Below are 18,031 nucleotides of genomic sequence, written 5' to 3'. Positions count from 1 at the left end.
AAGACCCTCTGTTCAGAGGAAGCCTGCACGCAACAGCAACCAGCACCAGGTGGCTCATATAGCACCTGTATTCAAAGACAATCATCAGCAATATCAGTAGCAACAACCTCAGTATCAGCAACAGCAGCGTCCACAGCAACAGGCTTACCAGCCTCGTGGAAGTACAACCAACCAAGCTAATTTGAATTATGATAGGAAGAAGATCAGCTTCGATCCAATTCCTATGTCATATGCAGAGCTTTATCCTTCCTTATTGGATGGAAGTTGGTTTCTCCCAGGGATCCTCCTGCCGTGCCTGCAAATCCCCAATGGTGGTATAAACCAGACCAGCACTGTGTTTATCATTCTGGTGCTCCGGGTCATAATATTGAGAATTGCTATCCACTCAAGACTAAGGTGCTCCGGGCGATGCTTTGATTCTTACAACTATGGATGGTGAAGAGTTCACTCGTCCTGTGAATGCCGATGCACTCAAGAAATACTTCGCCTAAAAAGAAAAGAACAACTCGCTAAGTTAAAAACCCGAAAGGGTAGGTTAGGCAAAAATTAGCGTCTCGGTGGATTGAAAACCTGAAAGGGATATCCAAGCAAAAGTCAGAGACATAAAACGGAAAATCTATCCCGGTAGATTGAGTACCCCACCTTGGGGCAATCTAGACAAAAATTAGGGATTATGGCAAGTAACTGTATTCGGTTGGTCTTAATCATGGAGGCAGTTTTGAGCAAATCGTTTCGTTTGGATTCATTATTCTCAATCGAAGCCAAGAGCACAATGGATGTTGAAGTTGGTAGAGAGAGTAGTGATCATTGTATTAAGTGTAGCCCTTTTCCATGTAAATTATCATTTTTCAACTTTTGTAAAGATCTATGGAGTCCCTTCATTTACGAACTACCATTCTATTAAATAAAGTTGAGCTTTTATCCAATTGTTTCTATTCTTATTTACATCTACTAAATAAAATTGAATTTTTATGATGATAATTTTAAAACGAATTAATGAATAATAATTGTTTTTCTTAAAATAATAAAAACAACCACTTTATGAATAAGAGATTTCAGTAAGGAATGTCAACAACAATCTGAGAACAGGTAAGTCTTGAAGTGTGGAGCATTGTTGGTCTTCCTCAAGCAGTTGGTTTGATAAATACCTTTTTTGCCAACAGTTCGTCATTTATCCCCGACTTGGTTGATGAGTTTCTCCCCGAACATTTCATCATCCCCAGTAGAGCCAGTGGATCTCATCTCCAGTTGAGCTGACAACTGATCCCTTTTCAAATTCATATTGCCCAGTGTCGTGATTAGACCCTGGAGATCCGAAACCTTTATTTTCTTTCCCTTTGCATATTTGTGTTGCATAACTTCGGCAGTTTCTCCATTGTGTGAACCAGACCCGGCTATCGTTTCCTTGGAATAGGTTTATTTCGCAATTTCCAAGAAGAATTTGCTCAACTCCTCGTGAAGAGTTTCATCTCTTGTGTTCCCCGGCGGAATTCATCTTCTGATAAGAAGTTCCTTCTTTCCCGGCAGTTTTGGATTCTGAGCAATATTTGGTTTTGTCCCTTGCAAGGTTGTCTCCCATTTGATATGATGTTGGCCTAAAAATTCCCTGCAATGCTGACAATTTTGATCCTCAACAGATCTTTTCTCTATCCTCGGTATGATTGGTTGATCTTCCCTTATCAATATTCTCTTCTCCCCATAGAGTTTTCCGTGATTGATTGGAAGCATGCTCTCCACGACTTTCCTAGCCATAGTTGATTTGTTCAAAGCTGGACGATTTATTTTCATTCCTAGCATTTTCTCTAGTTGATGTTTCCATCTTGTAGAGGTTAGCCGAGTGTTGCTGCAGTGATTCAAATCTTTGTTGTTTGTATCCTTTGTGTTATTTCGTCAATATAATTATCATCATCTACATATATATTCATGCATAAAACACAATATCAGATATTTCATCATGCACTTTTATTGCATTTGACTCTTTTATTATGATCCCCTGTTTTGGTGATATTATTTCCCCATGTAGATTTGATGTGTCTGTCCTCCTTCAATTGTAGAGTGTCAGCCCCTTAAGTAGAAATAGTTTAACCTTTCTCAATCCCCACTGAGTTATTTCCTCATGGATGATTATTATTTCAGTTTCCTCCCTAGTTCATTATATGGATGAAACCACTCCCCTTGAGTTATATTCTCATTGGGTCGAGTCTTTGTTTGACCGTTTCTTTCTAGTTATTACCTAGATAGACTTTTTGGTCCTCTGAGAGCTTATTACCTAGTAACTGGTAATATTCCTCTCGGTTTTTGAGTACTTTACTTTTACCTAATACCCGGTAAATATAATATAATTCCTTTGTTTTCCCCAGCGGACTCGTTTCCATGTTTCCCCCCAGGCAGTCTATCCTTGATATGTTCATCCTAACCAATGACGAATATTCTTCCTTTTGTGGTTTTCTAGCCAGTAAAAAGGTAGTTGTAATCCCTACTTTTATTCCCCATAGAGTTAATCCTTGATATGTGCATCTTAACCGATGACTGATTTTCTCCTCTCAGTGGTCTTCTGCCCAGTAACTGGTAGTTGTAAATCCTACTTTCTCCTCCGAGTTTATCCTTGATATGTTCACCCTAACCGGTGACGGATACTCTCTCTTCGGTGTTCTATCCAATAACGGATAGATATAATTCCTATTTTTCTCGACAGTCTATCCTGGATATGTTCATCGTAACCGATGACGGATATTCTTCCCTCGAGTTACCCTTGATATGTTCACTTTAACTAGTGACGAATATTCTCTCCTTTTGGTCTTCTACCCAGTAACCGGTAGTTGTAAATCCTATTTGATCTTTTTCCCCAACAGGTTATTCCTACCCAGTAACAGGTAACGAATACACCTCTTTCTCCTCAGCGAGTCATCCTTGATATGTTTACCCTAACCGGTAATGGATGTCCCTCTGTCAAAGTATATTATCTTCCTACCCAGTAGCCGATAATAGATAATCTCTGGTACTCCTGCGCTGAAGACCAATCTTCCCCAATTGAGTTTGAGTGTGTATTCCCTCAGTGGAATCACCTTTTCCTGTTTGATTTGAGTATTTCAGCTTTGTTCTGATCTACCCGTTCCCCTGCAGATTTCCCTGGTTCCCCGAACCGAGTACTTCCATTGATTTATTTTCATGGAAATTCCCTTGTGTCTCCAGCAGTTTTTAAGTCGTAGCCTGGCCTACGCATAACCTTTTTATCCCCCCGGAGTCTCTGTCTCCTCAGTGAGCTTTCCTTATGGAATGCATTATGCTCCTGCGGACTTTCAGTCTATTCCAGATTCTTTTCCTTTGTGACCATATATTCCCCACAAAGATCATTTTAACATTCATATCATATGCATCATGAGGTCTCTTAGGGACCAAAATTTGTTTCTATATGTTGTTATTTAGGTCCATTCTAATGAGTTGATACGAAGATTTTAACCTTCACATCCTCAGTTAGAATGTCCTTAAATAGGGGCAGCTGTAAGACCCCAATTTTGACCCTAAGATCCCTCATGCTATCTCATCATATGCATTGGCTTTGGGACCACGCCTTGGCATCTTCCTTACCCCTCATTCATTAGGTTTGCATTGGGAGAGATCACCAATCACATTTGATTGTATTGTACTTTTTGTCCTTTGTTTACTAACCAAAATGAAAAAATATGTCAATATATAGTTTACTTCTTTTGTAGGTAGTGTGTGCATCCACCCATGCTCCACCAAGCTCCCAATTAGGGTTTGAGACCCTCAATGCAAGGAGATCAATCAAGGAATGGTTCACATGGGTTCTAGACATCATATATGGATCCACATGATCTTCATTTATCATTTTGATCAAGAAATCATCAAAAGTTTGAATCTTGTTTGCCTTGGAAACCCTAATTCATCTAGGTATCTTGTGTGACTTCCTCAACATGTTTCTTTATCATTTGATTAAATATTTCAAGAGATACTTTGTAACACCCTTCTAAAATACCCCAATAATTAATTAAAACAACAAAATATAAATCAGAGTAACTATGCAATTAAGGGTGTCACACTTGAAACTTCACACATTTGTTCCAAAACATCTGGTCATACTCTGTTATTTATCAAAATAAAACATTGCACAATACGCAGCGGATAGAGATCTATCAATCATGCAAACCATGTAACACATTACATGTAAGATCATTCAACAACCAACAATGAAAATAAGGTAAAACATCCCGTCCCAATGTTACATCTACCAGAGCATGACCCACTAAGGAACTACACTAGACTCCAAGTTCTAGCTCCTACTCAATCACTGCTCGTTACCTGAAAAATAGTTGTAAGGGTGAGTTCCTCAATCGATGTAATAAGCATTATAAAATATCATGTAATGCTAAGTAAATGAACACATCTCATCACCCTAATCATAACACATATTCAGCAACGGCAATATCAACTCATAATCATCATCATCATCATACTCAAACTCAACACAACCACAAAACACACGTATAATATTGGAATACCTCCATTCATATTATACGCCATACATACATTATGCAATGAGACTCCATGCATGCGGTACCGACTATTCGTGAACATATAGTTCAACCTCACCGATCAAATCCAGATACGGCTGCCAAGCTCACTAGTCCCACTCATTTGAGACCTAGTGACTCACTCACTAATTCCTCACCATGGGAATTAGCTACCACCCCAAGGGCTATGCTATGCACGCTAATCACCTAGCATTCAAACATCAACAACAATCCACAATAATTCACTCACTAATTCCTCACCATGGGAATTAGCTACCACCATAAAGGCCACATTATGCACGCTAAATCACCTAGCAATGCAACCATCAACAACAACTCACAATGGACATATGCTCACACTCTAAGCCATAAAAAGTCCATCCACAATTGCATACATAATAGATACATTTACAACATTATGCACACCATCATACATCATCAATACAATTACCACAGAATCATATTATGTCATGCCACATAATCAATCACAGTATTAGCACACTCTACTAATACCTACACTGCTCAAAACAACGGGAAAATAATCCCTACTATATCATACATACGACATATCATTCACCACTATAGGCCAATCATCACATAATTCCATTCTAAAACACACACAGCATTTAAATGTCCATTTTTCACTTTTTCAACAGTGTTAACCGGTTAACGCCCTGGGTTAACCGATTAACGCAAGACAAACAGCAATATTTCACAATTCATAACAGTGTTAACCGGTTAACACCCTGGGTTAACCGGTTAACGCAAGACAGAAAGCTGTTCCTGCGCTAACACGAAGCAGAATGCAGAATTCTCCGCATTTTCCGCCGTTGGAGGACTTCCGGACCTTCGGTTTCAATTCCGTAAAAAGCTACACTTTCGGAAAATCAAGACTCATCCAATTACAGATTCAATTACAGCTTAAGCACAACTTATTCATCTCAATTTTTCAGCATTCAACATCCCAATTAGGGTCAAATCAATGGCTTATTACTACCCATTACATGTTAACCCATAATACCCATTAAACGACGATAAACCCCCCTTACCTGAGTTAATCCGACAACCTTTAGCTTCAAGCTCTTCCTTCTTCAACCTTCTTCTCCTGCTCTTCCTCTTTGCCCTTTTTCCTCTTTTGAGTCGCTTCTCTGTTTTCACGTGAAAACCTTTTTACCTAAAAATGGAACTCTTTTTCTTATTTCCAACTTATATATATTCCAATAATAATCCAATAATATTCTAATTATTTAATTAAATTAATAAATATAATATTAACTTAAATTAAATAATTATCTTATTTTATCGGGGTGTTACAACTCTCCCCCACTAAAAGAGTTTTCGTCCTCGAAAACATACCTCAAGCGAATAACTCCGGATAAGACTCCTTCATCTGACTCTCGAGTTCCCAAGTCACATTACCACCTGCTGGTCCTCCCCAAGCTACCTTTACCAAAGCATCTCTTTACCCCGCAACTGCTTCAACTCTCGATCCTCGATCCTCATAGGTGATGTTTCAACAGTCAGGTTATCTCTCACCTGTACATCATCTACTTGGACCACATGCGACGGATCAGGAATGTACCTCCTCAACTGAGACACATGAAAAACCTCATGCAAATTCGCAAGCGACGGCGGTAAAGCGATACGATAGGCTACCTCCCATATCCTTTCCAAAATCTGATAAGGACCAATAAATCGAGGTGTCAACTTCTTCGACTTCAAAGCTCGACCAACCCTAGTTATCGGAGTAACACGAAGAAACACATGATCTCCCTCTTGAAACTCAAGTGACTTCCTCCTCTTGTCATGATAACTCTTCTGACGACTCTGAGCACTCCTCATCTTCTCCTGAATCATCTTAATCTTTTCCGTAGTTTGTTGAACAAAATCCATACTGATACTATCCCACTTCCACTCTGGAATAGCCAACGGATGCATTAGCCCAGACGGCTTCTGATGCTCAATCTTTGACTTCTGACAAGTCAAACAAGAATAAACAAAACTCGCAATTTCTTTTTTCATTCCCGGCCACCAAAATAACTTTTTCAAATCATGATACATCTTCGTAGCCCCAGGATGAATACTCAGGCCACTACGATGTCCTTCCTCAAGAATACTCTTCTTAAGTTCGGTAACATCCGGAATGCACACCCGATTACCAAATTTCAAAACACCATTCTCATCAATTCTGAATTCACCACCTTGACCTTGATTCACTAGAGTCAACTTATCAACCAAAAGCACATCGGATTTCTGACCTTCTCTAATCTCATCCAGAATACCACTCGTTAACTTCAACATTCCCAATTTAACACTATTGTGAGTACTCTCACACACCAAACTCAAGTCTCTAAATTGCTCAATTAAATCCAATTCCTTAACCATTAACATAGACATATGCAATGATTTCCGACTCAATGCATCAGCTACTACGTTTGCTTTACCCGGATGGTAATTCAAACCAAAGTCATAATCCTTCAGAAACTCTAACCATCTCCTCTGTCTCATATTCAGCTCTTTCTGATCAAACAAATACTTTAAACTTTTATGGTCACTGAAAACCTCAAATCTTGACCCGTACAAGTAATGCCTCCATAACTTCAGAACAAATACCACAACTGCCAACTCTAAATCGTGTGTCGGATAGTTCCTCTCATGAACCTTCAGTTGTCTCGAAGCATAAGCTATAACCTGCTTATTTTGCATCAAAACACCACCCAAACCCAACAATGAAGCATCACAGTAAACCTCAAATAGTTCTGACGGACTCGGTAGTATCAGAATAGGAGCAGTAGTTAACCTTCTCTTTAACTCTTGGAAACCTTCTTCACATTTTGAGTCCCAAACAAACGCTTGCCCCTTTCTAGTCAACATCGTCAACGGTAACGCCAACTTAGAAAATCCCTCAATGAATTTCCTATAATAACCTGCAAGTCCAAGAAAACTCCTTATCTCAGAAATTGACTTCGGAGCTTCCCACTTAGATACCGCTTCTATCTTAGAAGGATCAACAGCAACACCACCTCTTGAAATCACATGACCAAGAAAACTAACCTCTTCTAACCAAAATTCACACTTAGACAACTTAGCAAATAACTTCTTTTCTCGTAGAACTCTTAAAACCACTCTCAAATGCTCAGCATGCTCTTCTTCAGATTTCGAATACACCAAAATATCGTCAATAAACACCACAACAAACTTGTCTAGGTACGGATGGAAAATCCTATTCATATACTCCATAAATACTCCAGGCGCATTAGTCACACCAAAAGGCATTACAGAATACTCATAATGTCCATACCTTGTTCTGAAAGCAGTCTTCTGAATATCCTCAGTTTTCACACGAATCTGATGATATCCCGATCTCAAATCTATTTTACTGAACACACTCGCACCAACCAACTGATCCATCAAATCATCAATCCTCGGCAAAGGATACCGATTCTTGATCGTCACTTTATTCAGTTGCCTGTAGTCCACACACAACCTCATAGTACCTTCTTTCTTCTTAACCAATAACACTGGTGCACCCCACGGCGACACACTCGGACGAATAAATTTCTTATCCAACAGATCTTCCAACTGACTCTTCAATTCAGTTAACTCAACAGCAGACATACGGTACGGAGCCATCGATATCGGCCTAGTACCCGGTACCAAATCAATCGAGAACTCAACTTCACGCTCTGGCGGCAATTCATTCACTTCTTCAGGAAACACATCAGGAAAATCACACACCACGGCTAGATCGCAAATCACCAGTTTATCTTTAGCCTCCAAAGTCGCTAACAGCATAAACAACTCTGCCCCATCTGCTACTGCCTCATTCACCTGCCTTGATGATAGAAACAAACTCTTTCCTTCCTCAATCTCAGGAAAGATCACAGTCTTATCAAAACAGTTGATATAAACTCGGTTAAGCACCAACCAGTTCATACCCAGGATAACATCAATCTGCACTAGTGGAAGACACACGAGGTCTATCCCAAAGTCTCTACCAAAAATACTCAAAGGACAATTTAAACAAACTGAAGTAGTAGTCACTGAACCCTTCGCAGGAGTATCAATCACCATACTACCATGCATCTTAGATATCTCTAATTTAAGTTTCACAGCACAATCCAAAGATATAAAGGAATGAGTCGCACCTGTGTCAATAATAGCTACAAGAGGAAAGCCATTAATATAACACGTACCTCGGATCAAACGATCATCTGCAGAAGTCTCAGAACCCGATAAAGCAAAGACCTTGCCTCCCGACTGGTTCTCCTTCTTCGGCTTAGGACACTGTGGACTGATATGACCCACCTCTCCACAGTTGAAACAAGTCACAGTCTTCAACCGGCACTCTGCAGCCAAGTGACCACCTTTGCCACACTTGAAACACTTCTTCTCAGCACTGGTACACTCATGGATACGATGTCCAGCCTGACCACATCTGTAACACTTAGCAGGGGCACTGGAGTCTCCCCCACTAGGTCTCTTCATCCCACTCTGTCTCTGGAAACCTTTGCCAACTGCATACGGCTTCCCACGATCATTCTGATTCTTGCCTTTCCTATCAACCCTCTGCTGATAGCTCTCCGCTCTGGCCTTGGTATCCTGTTCAAAAATCCTGCAACAGTCAACCAAGTCAGAAAACACTCTGATCCGCTGATACCCAATAGCCTGCTTGATCTCGGGACGTAACCCGTTCTCAAACTTCACACATTTTGAAAATTCCCCAGTAGCCTCATCATAGGGAGTGTAATACTTTGACAGCTCTATGAACTTAGCAGCATACTCAGTAACAGACCGGTTGCCCTGCTTCAATTCTAAGAACTCTATCTCTTTCTTTCCTCTGACATCCTCTGGAAAGTACTTCCTCAGGAATCTCTCTCTGAACACCGCCCAAGTGATCTCAGTATTCCCAGCAGCTTCCAACTCAGTGCGGGTAGCAACCCACCAATCATCTGCTTCCTCTGACAGCATATGCGTACCGAACCTGACCTTCTGGTTATCGGCACACTCAGTCACTCGGAAGATCCTTTCGATCTCCTTCAACCACTTCTGAGCACCATCTGGATTGTATGCTCCCTTGAACATTGGAGGATTGTTCTTCTGGAACTCACTCAATTGACGAGCAGCTCCCATCCCCATAACATTCAGATTCCCTCCAAGTACTCCAGCTAGCATACCCAGAGCCTCAGTAATCGCAACATCGTCTCTACCTCTTCCAGCCATCTCTATTCTGAAAACCCAACAAGCTAAAACAATAAGTACTGATAGGGTTACACAACACCTATCCCGTACAGGGAAACAGAATAATTACGACTCGAATCGACCGACTATGCTCTGATACCACTAATGTAACACCCTTCTAAAATACCCCAATAATTAATTAAAACAACAAAATATAAATCAGAGTAATTATGCAATTAAGGGTGTCACACTTGAAACTTCACACATTTATTCCAAAACATCTGGTCATACTCATTTATTTATCAAAATAAAACATTGCACAATACGCAGCGGATAGAGATCTATCAATCATGCAAACCATGTAACACATTACATGTAAGATCATTCAACAACCAACAATGAAAATAAGGTAAAACATCCCGTCCCGATGTTACATCTACCAGAGCATGACCCACTAAGGAACTACACTAGACTCCAAGTTCTAGCTCCTACTCAATCACTGCTCGTTACCTGAAAAATAGTTGTAAGGGTGAGTTCCTCAATCGATGTAATAAGCATTATAAAATATCATGTAATGCTAAGTAAATGAACACATCTCATCACCCTAATCATAACACATATTCAGCAACGGCAATATCAACTCATAATCATCATCATCATCATACTCAAACTCAACACAACCACAAAACACACGTATAATATTGGAATACCTCCATTCATATTATACGCCATACATACATTATGCAATGAGACTCCATGCATGCGGTACCGACTATTCGTGAACATATAGTTCAACCTCACCGATCAAATCCAGATACGGCTACCAAGCTCACTAGTCCCACTCATTTGAGACCTAGTGACTCACTCACTAATTCCTCACCATGGGAATTAGCTACCACCCCAAGGGCTATGCTATGCACGCTAATCACCTAGCATGCAAACATCAACAACAATCCACAATAATTCACTCACTAATTCCTCACCATGGGAATTAGCTACCACCATAAAGGCCATATTATGCACGCTAAATCACCTAGCAATGCAACCATCAACAACAACTCACAATGGACATATGCTCACACTCTAAGCCATAAACAGTCCATCCACAATTGCATACATAATAGATACATTTACAACATTATGCACACCATCATACATCATCAATACAATTACCACAGAATCATATTATGTCATGCCACATAATCAATCACAGTATTAGCACACTCTACTAATACCTACACTGCTCAAAACAACGGGAAAATAATCCCTACTATATCATACATACGACATATCATTCACCACTATAGGCCAATCATCACATAATTCCATTCTAAAACACACACAGCATTTAAATGTCCATTTTTCACTTTTTCAACAGTGTTAACCGGTTAACGCCCTGGGTTAACCGGTTAACGCAAGACAAACAGCAATATTTCACAATTCATAACAGTGTTAACCGGTTAACACCCTGGGTTAACCAGTTAACGCAAGACAGAAAGCTGTTCCGACGCTAACACGAAGCAGAATGCAGAATTCTCCGCATTTTCCGCCGTTGGAGGACTTCCGGACCTCCGATTTCAATTCCGTAAAAAGCTACACTTTCGGAAAATCAAGACTCATCCAATTACAGATTCAATTACAGCTTAAGCACAACTTATTCATCTCAATTTTTCCGCATTCAACATCCCAATTAGGGTCAAATCAATGGCTTATTACTACCCATTACATGTTAACCCATAATACCCATTAAACGACGATAAACCCCCCTTACCTGAGTTAATCCGACAACCTTTAGCTTCAAGCTCTTCCTTCTTCAACCTTCTTCTCCTGCTCTTCCTCTTTGCCCTTTTTCCTCTTTTGAGTCGCTTCTCTGTTTTCACGTGAAAACCTTTTTACCAAAAAATGGAACTCTTTTTCTTATTTCCAACTTATATATATTCCAATAATAATCCAATAATATTCTAATTATTTAATTAAATTAATAAATATAATATTAACTTAAATTAAATAATTATCTTATTTTATCGGGGTGTTACATACTTCATATTACATCATCTTATTCATATATGATCCTTGTAAGACCCCAATTTTTACCCTAAGATCCCTCATGCTTTTCTCATCATATGCATTAGCATTGGGACCACACCTTGGCATCCTCCTTACCCCTCATTCATTGAATTTCCTTTGGGAGAGATCACCAAACACATTTTATTGTATCATACTTCATTTTTATTTGTTTACTAACTAAAATACCAAAAATATGTGATTGCATAGTTTAACTCTTTTGTAGGTAGTGCACATGCTCATCTATGCTCTATCAAGCTCACATCTAGGGTTTAAGACCCTCATTGCAAGGAGCTCAATCAAGAAGTGGTTTACTATGGCTATAAGTATCATATATGTATCCCCTTGGTCTTCACATGTTATTTTAATCAAGAAATCATCAAGAGTTTGGAGTTTGGTTTGCCTTGGAAACCCTAAGTCATCTGGGTATCTTGTGTGACTTCTTCAACAAGTTTCTTCACCAATTGATCAAGTATTTAAAGGCATACTTAAAATTTCATCATCTTATGCATATATTATCCTTCATGAGTCGCAAGAGTCAATAGAATATCAAGCAAGCAAGTTAGTTCATGGTGGTTGACCAGAGAAAGTCAATTGATCAAAACTGGGGTTCCCTAGACCCTATCTCCTACAATTTGTATCATATGAAAATGATTCCAAGAGAAACATTACTCTAAATTACATTACAAACAACTTTCATGCTGAGGTCTAGATCTAGTTTTGCTTGGAAAGTCGTTTTATATGGTGAAAGATTATAGGTCATTTTGTTTAAACCCTAATTTGGAGGTCAACTTCCCAAGACCATAACTTGCTCAATTTTCATGATATGAAATAAATTCAAGTTGTATAATCAAATTAAATATGTCTACTTCAACTTTTATGTTTGGAGGAAGTGCAAATTTAACTTGAAAATACATGTGATATGAGGAAACATTATAGGTCATTTTGGGCCAATACCATTGAACAAGTGATTTTCCTCAACTTCTAAAATGCATAACTCCTTCATGATAAATCCAAATGAGGTCAAATTTGTGACAAATTTAAATGAACCTGAGATAACTACAACATTCATGAAGGAACATTTCTCATTTGAAGCCCATAGAAAAAGTTATCCAAGGTGGAAGAAGCGAACATATGGCTTGGTACTTCCACCTTGTTTTTTTTAATATGTTTGATTTCCCAAACTTCCACCTCAAAATTCATCATGATCCAAGCTTCAAATGAAAAAATATTCAACATGAGAGTTGTTCCTCTTAATATGAAATTTCCAAAATGTCCAAATTCATCCCATTTAGACAAAGAATGAATGACTTGCGCATGGCTTAAATTTGAAGGACCATTTAGAAGATTTAAAGTTCCACTTTCCATACACGAATGCATGGCCTTTCCACATGACTTCGGCATGGCTTACACTCATTTTTGGACCTAAATGCATCATCACATGGGCCTATCACACGCCCATGCATCCATACAAAGGCAAATTGCTATTTTTGGAATTTTAAAAGGAGGGTGTGAAACCAATTGCATTGAATATAAATAGAACCCTTCATGCTTAAAATTATAGACCATGGCGCGCAAGCTTTGATTCAACAACCCTAAACCCTCAAATTCAAAGGATAAGCTTGGTGATTTTCATTGAAAATAGAGTTTGACTCTCTCAACTGTTTTGAGATTGAAACTCCAAGAGTCCTCCCTTCTCTTTGATCCATTTCCACTCCATCAAGCATCTGAAGCAAGTCTAAGCACAATTGAGAGCAAGATCGTGCCATCAAAAGCTGTAGTGAAGGTGAATTTCTGAATTTTTCATCTCTTCGATTCTCACTCAATTCTCCACTATTCTTGTTGATTTTTGGTTTTCTGAAGTCCTACCAATGTAGGCAACAATATTGAGTTTCTTAGAGGTCAAATCAAAGTAACTCAGATCATGATCCTCAAAATTCAACTCCCTGTATCTTTCTATATACTTGGAGTTAGGATAAATTGAGGTCAGATTCGAGCTCCTGAGCATTTTTTCTTTAAATTCATGTCCTCCTTTTTCATTTTGGTGATGGTTGAGGGTGGACCAGTCCGGTGAGGTCCGTCGGAGAAGAAGACCGGAGCTCTGACTCCGGTGGTGTGTTGGCACGCTTCTGAACCACATGATCCTTCTAATTTGTTTTACTCTTGAGCGTCCAAATTGGTTACCACGCATACGGAACATCTGACTAGGGAACACATGGATAGCGCGCTCTGATCCACTTGATTTGCCACCTCAATTAATGAGGGGGATCAAGTGGTCCACGTTTTTTTTGTATTTTCTGATTTTCATTTTAAATGACTTATTTTCATTAATTCATATTAATTTTAATATTGATCCAAAAAATATGGGACTTTCACCAAAAATTCTCAAATATTTTTCTTTCATATTCAGAATTAAAATTATTTTTTGGATCAATATTAATATTTTTCATGATTTAATTGTTTTTGTGCATATTTTTAATTGTTTAAAAATACTTTTAAGTTTCCAAAAATTATGAATTTTTTTCTCCATGATCCTTTGACCTTGTTTGACGTATGATAAATCTCTTGGCCATTTATTTGGTGTTTTGAAGAGGTTTTAGGTTTTTCACCAACCATAATTTAATTTAATGCATTTTTAATTGATTTTTAATTATTTAATTGTAAATAAATTATGTTGAGCTATTTTTGTTGACTTGTTGAGTTTGACTATTGTTGTTGGGCCTTGGTCAAGGTTGATTTGACTTTGTTGGATTAAAATAATTAGATTTAGGGGATTGATGAAATGTACATTTCATCTTCCAAAATGAATGAATGATTTTAATTTGATAAAAGTCCTCCCATGACCAATTTGAGTTGATTTCATTTCCCCTCCCTCTTCATCTTCAATCCCTTTCTATCCCATCCATTTCATTAACCTATGATATATGTATATCCTAAGGCTAATTGGTCCATAAATCAATATAAGTATGGATGAGATTAGGTCCACCCTTTTGCCATTTTCTTTTAAATGTGGTATGTTTTAGGAGTATCGTTCATAATACCATATCTTTAACATGCATTAACACTAAAATTTCTATTACCCGATCTCAAATAGTTATGACTTCTACATAAGTCCAATTATGATTGCTTAACATAGCGCTAAATTTTGATCCAAAAGCATAACATTCTAGTAAGTGAGATTGTTGGTCTCCCCCCTTTCATGGTATTATCTGGAAACTTGGCCTTCCGTTGCTTGGAAGAAGATTGTTGACCACCTTGTCCTCGAGAAGGCTCAGATGAAGACATCTTTTGAGTCCGAGATTCGACGCATCCGAAGGAAGTACGCGTCTGCAACCAGATCAACTAACACCGTTGTTAGGGGATCCTTAGGATGATTAGTCTCCTTTTCTCTTGTGTTTGTATTTTGGTTTTTGAAATTGTACTCAGCGTAATCCTTCCAAATTATATAAGTAAAAGAGATTTTTATGGTCAATCAAATTGTTACAATTGTTATTATATATTTGCAAATAAAATAGTATGTTCCTTGAAAATAAAAATAATCAAAGCATTGCATTTCATGCATCATTTGCATAGCTGTTTTTTCTTCCGCCAAGTGTCTTATTGGTTATTCTTCTATGCTTCAGCCAAGCCGACTCATCGATACAATACTCGCGCCAATCATCCAAGAAACATGGAACACTTGGAACAAGAGAACAGAGAACTGAAGGACGAGATCGCCCGCCTGACTACCATGATGGAGTCAACTCTAGCTGCTAAAAGTCAATCTTCTCCAACACCTGCAACTCCTCCTCCTCAGAGGACTGTCATTTCAGAGGTTGTGACTTCAAACGTGCCTGCCACTCAGTTTGCTCCTACCATGACTGCCGGATTCCCGTGGGGAATGCCACCCAACTTTGTGCATGAAGGTTTTGCGCCTACTTTTGCTTCCATGCCGACATCTAGCCCGGTCATGTTTGTTCCACCTCCAGTTGTTCACACACTGCCTCGTGTTGAAGACACCATCTATCATTCTGAGCCATCCGAGGGTCCAGATGTGTATGAGAAGATCGATGAAATGAAAGACCAATTCCTTGAGCTACGAAAGGAGTTGAAAACATTGAGAGGGAAAGATTTGTTTGGTAAGAGTGCTGCGGAACTTTGCTTGGTTCCCAATGTCAAGATCCCGATGAAGTTCAAAGTCCATGACTTTGAAAAGTATAAGGGGAACACCTGTCAACTTAGCCATATTGTCATGTATGCAAAGAAAATATCGACGCAAATTGATAATGATAGTCTGACTGGTGCCGCTCTGAGGTGGTACATGGGTTTGGATAGTGCGAGTGTCTGTGCGTTCAATGATTTGGGTGAGGCTTTCATGAAGCAGTACAAATACAATGTGGATATGGTGCTGGATAGGGACCAGTTGAGGTCGATGTCTCAGAAGGACAAGGAGACGTTTAAAGAATATGCATAGAGATGGAGAGAGCTTTCCACTCAGATCAACCCTCCATTGGAAGAAAAGGAGATGACCAAGATTTTGCTCAAGACCCTGAGCTCGTTTTAATATGAGCGAATGATTGCTAGTGCCCCCAGTGATTTTACCGAAATGGTAAATATGGGGATTGGATTAGAAGAGGGTGTTCGTGAGAGACATTTGTCTAAGGAAGAAGTATCATCGAGCAAGAAGTATGGTAGCAATTTCACTAGGAAGAAGGAAGGCGAAACTAATGTAGTGTTAGTGGGGAGGCAAAGGAGACGTCATGTCAGAAGAAGTCTGCAACCCCGTCAACACCATCATCAAGTATCATTTGTTATTCCAGTATTTTCTAATAATCAATCAGTACCAGTTCAACAACAACGTCAACAACAACCACAACAAAGAACAAACAACAACAACAACAACAATAATCAACAACAAAATTTCGAGAGGAAGAAGGTCCCTTTTTACCCTATTCCTATGACTTATGCTGAATTATACCCATCTTTGGTTCTCAAGAACCTTCTTCAACCGAGAAATCCGCCACAAATTCCAGAACCACTTCCATGGTGGTATAAGCTAGAACTCCACTGTGCCTTTCACCAAGGGGATCCTGGCCATGATATTGAGAATTGATATCCGCTGAAATACGAGGTCCAGAAGCTCGTGAAAAGTGGGATGGTGTCCTTTGAGGATCATGCGCCGAATGTGAAAGCTAACTCATTGCCTACTCATGGTAATTCCTCTATCAATATGGTAGACAATTGTCCAAGAAGTTTCCAGTATTTGATGTGTGACGTATTCGTCGATATTTGGTTGAGATGCATAAGACCCTGTGTACTATTAGTGATTGTGAGCATGATTACGACAGTTGTACGATCTGCAGTGTGAACCCCCGAGGGTGTTCGGTTGTCAAGAGAGATATCCAGAAGTTGATGGATGAGAATGTAATCCAGATTCAATAGTCAAGGGATATAGATGATGTTAACATGATAGTTCCTGTGTTCAAAACCCCTGAGAGGGTGGTAATTCAGTTTGACAGTACCAACAGTAATAGTGTCAACAGATCGGTATCACCGTTGGTAATACAGTTAGCGAGTCCAGTCCTATATGCATCTGATAGAGTTGTTCCGTATTAGTATAACACTACTATGTTAGAGAATGGTTAAGAGGTTTCGTTGCCTACAACCAGTTCTGTTGTGAGTAGTGTTGATGTTACAAAGGTGACCCGTAGTGGTCGTGTTTTTGGGCATGTGTTCCCAAAGGATGTAGAGGATGTTGGTAAGAAGGTGGATGTGCCTGCAGTAAATCCAGTTAGCGCTCCAAAGTGTCAGCCTGGTGAATCCAATAGTTTGAAGCCTAATGATGACGATGAGGTACTCTGTTTGATAAAGAAAAGTGAATTTAATTTGGTGGAGCAGCTGCTCCAAACTCCCTCTAAGATTTTAATGTTGTCTCTGCTCATGAACTCTGAAGCACACAGAGAAGCATTGCAAAAGGTATTGGAGCAAGCTTATGTGGAACATGATGTAACAGTAGATTAGTTTGATCATATTGTGGCTAAAATCACTTCCTGCAACAATCTGAGCTTTTGTGATGAAGAACTTCCCGAAGAAGGCAGAAATCACAACTTAGCATTACACATATCGATGAATTGTAAAGAGGATGTGTTGTACAATGTGTTGGTTCATACCAGCTCTTCTTTGAATGTACTCCCCAAATCAACTATTTCCAGATTATCGTATCAAGGAGCTCTGATGAGATACATTGGTGTGATCTTCAAAGATTTTGATGGTTC

The sequence above is a fragment of the Lathyrus oleraceus genome, chromosome 4, assembly GCF_024323335.1.
Source record: "Lathyrus oleraceus cultivar Zhongwan6 chromosome 4, CAAS_Psat_ZW6_1.0, whole genome shotgun sequence".
Taxonomy (NCBI): Eukaryota; Viridiplantae; Streptophyta; class Magnoliopsida; order Fabales; family Fabaceae; genus Lathyrus; species Lathyrus oleraceus.
The sequence above is the reverse complement of the archived record's forward strand: the minus strand, read 5'-3'. Positions refer to the sequence as shown.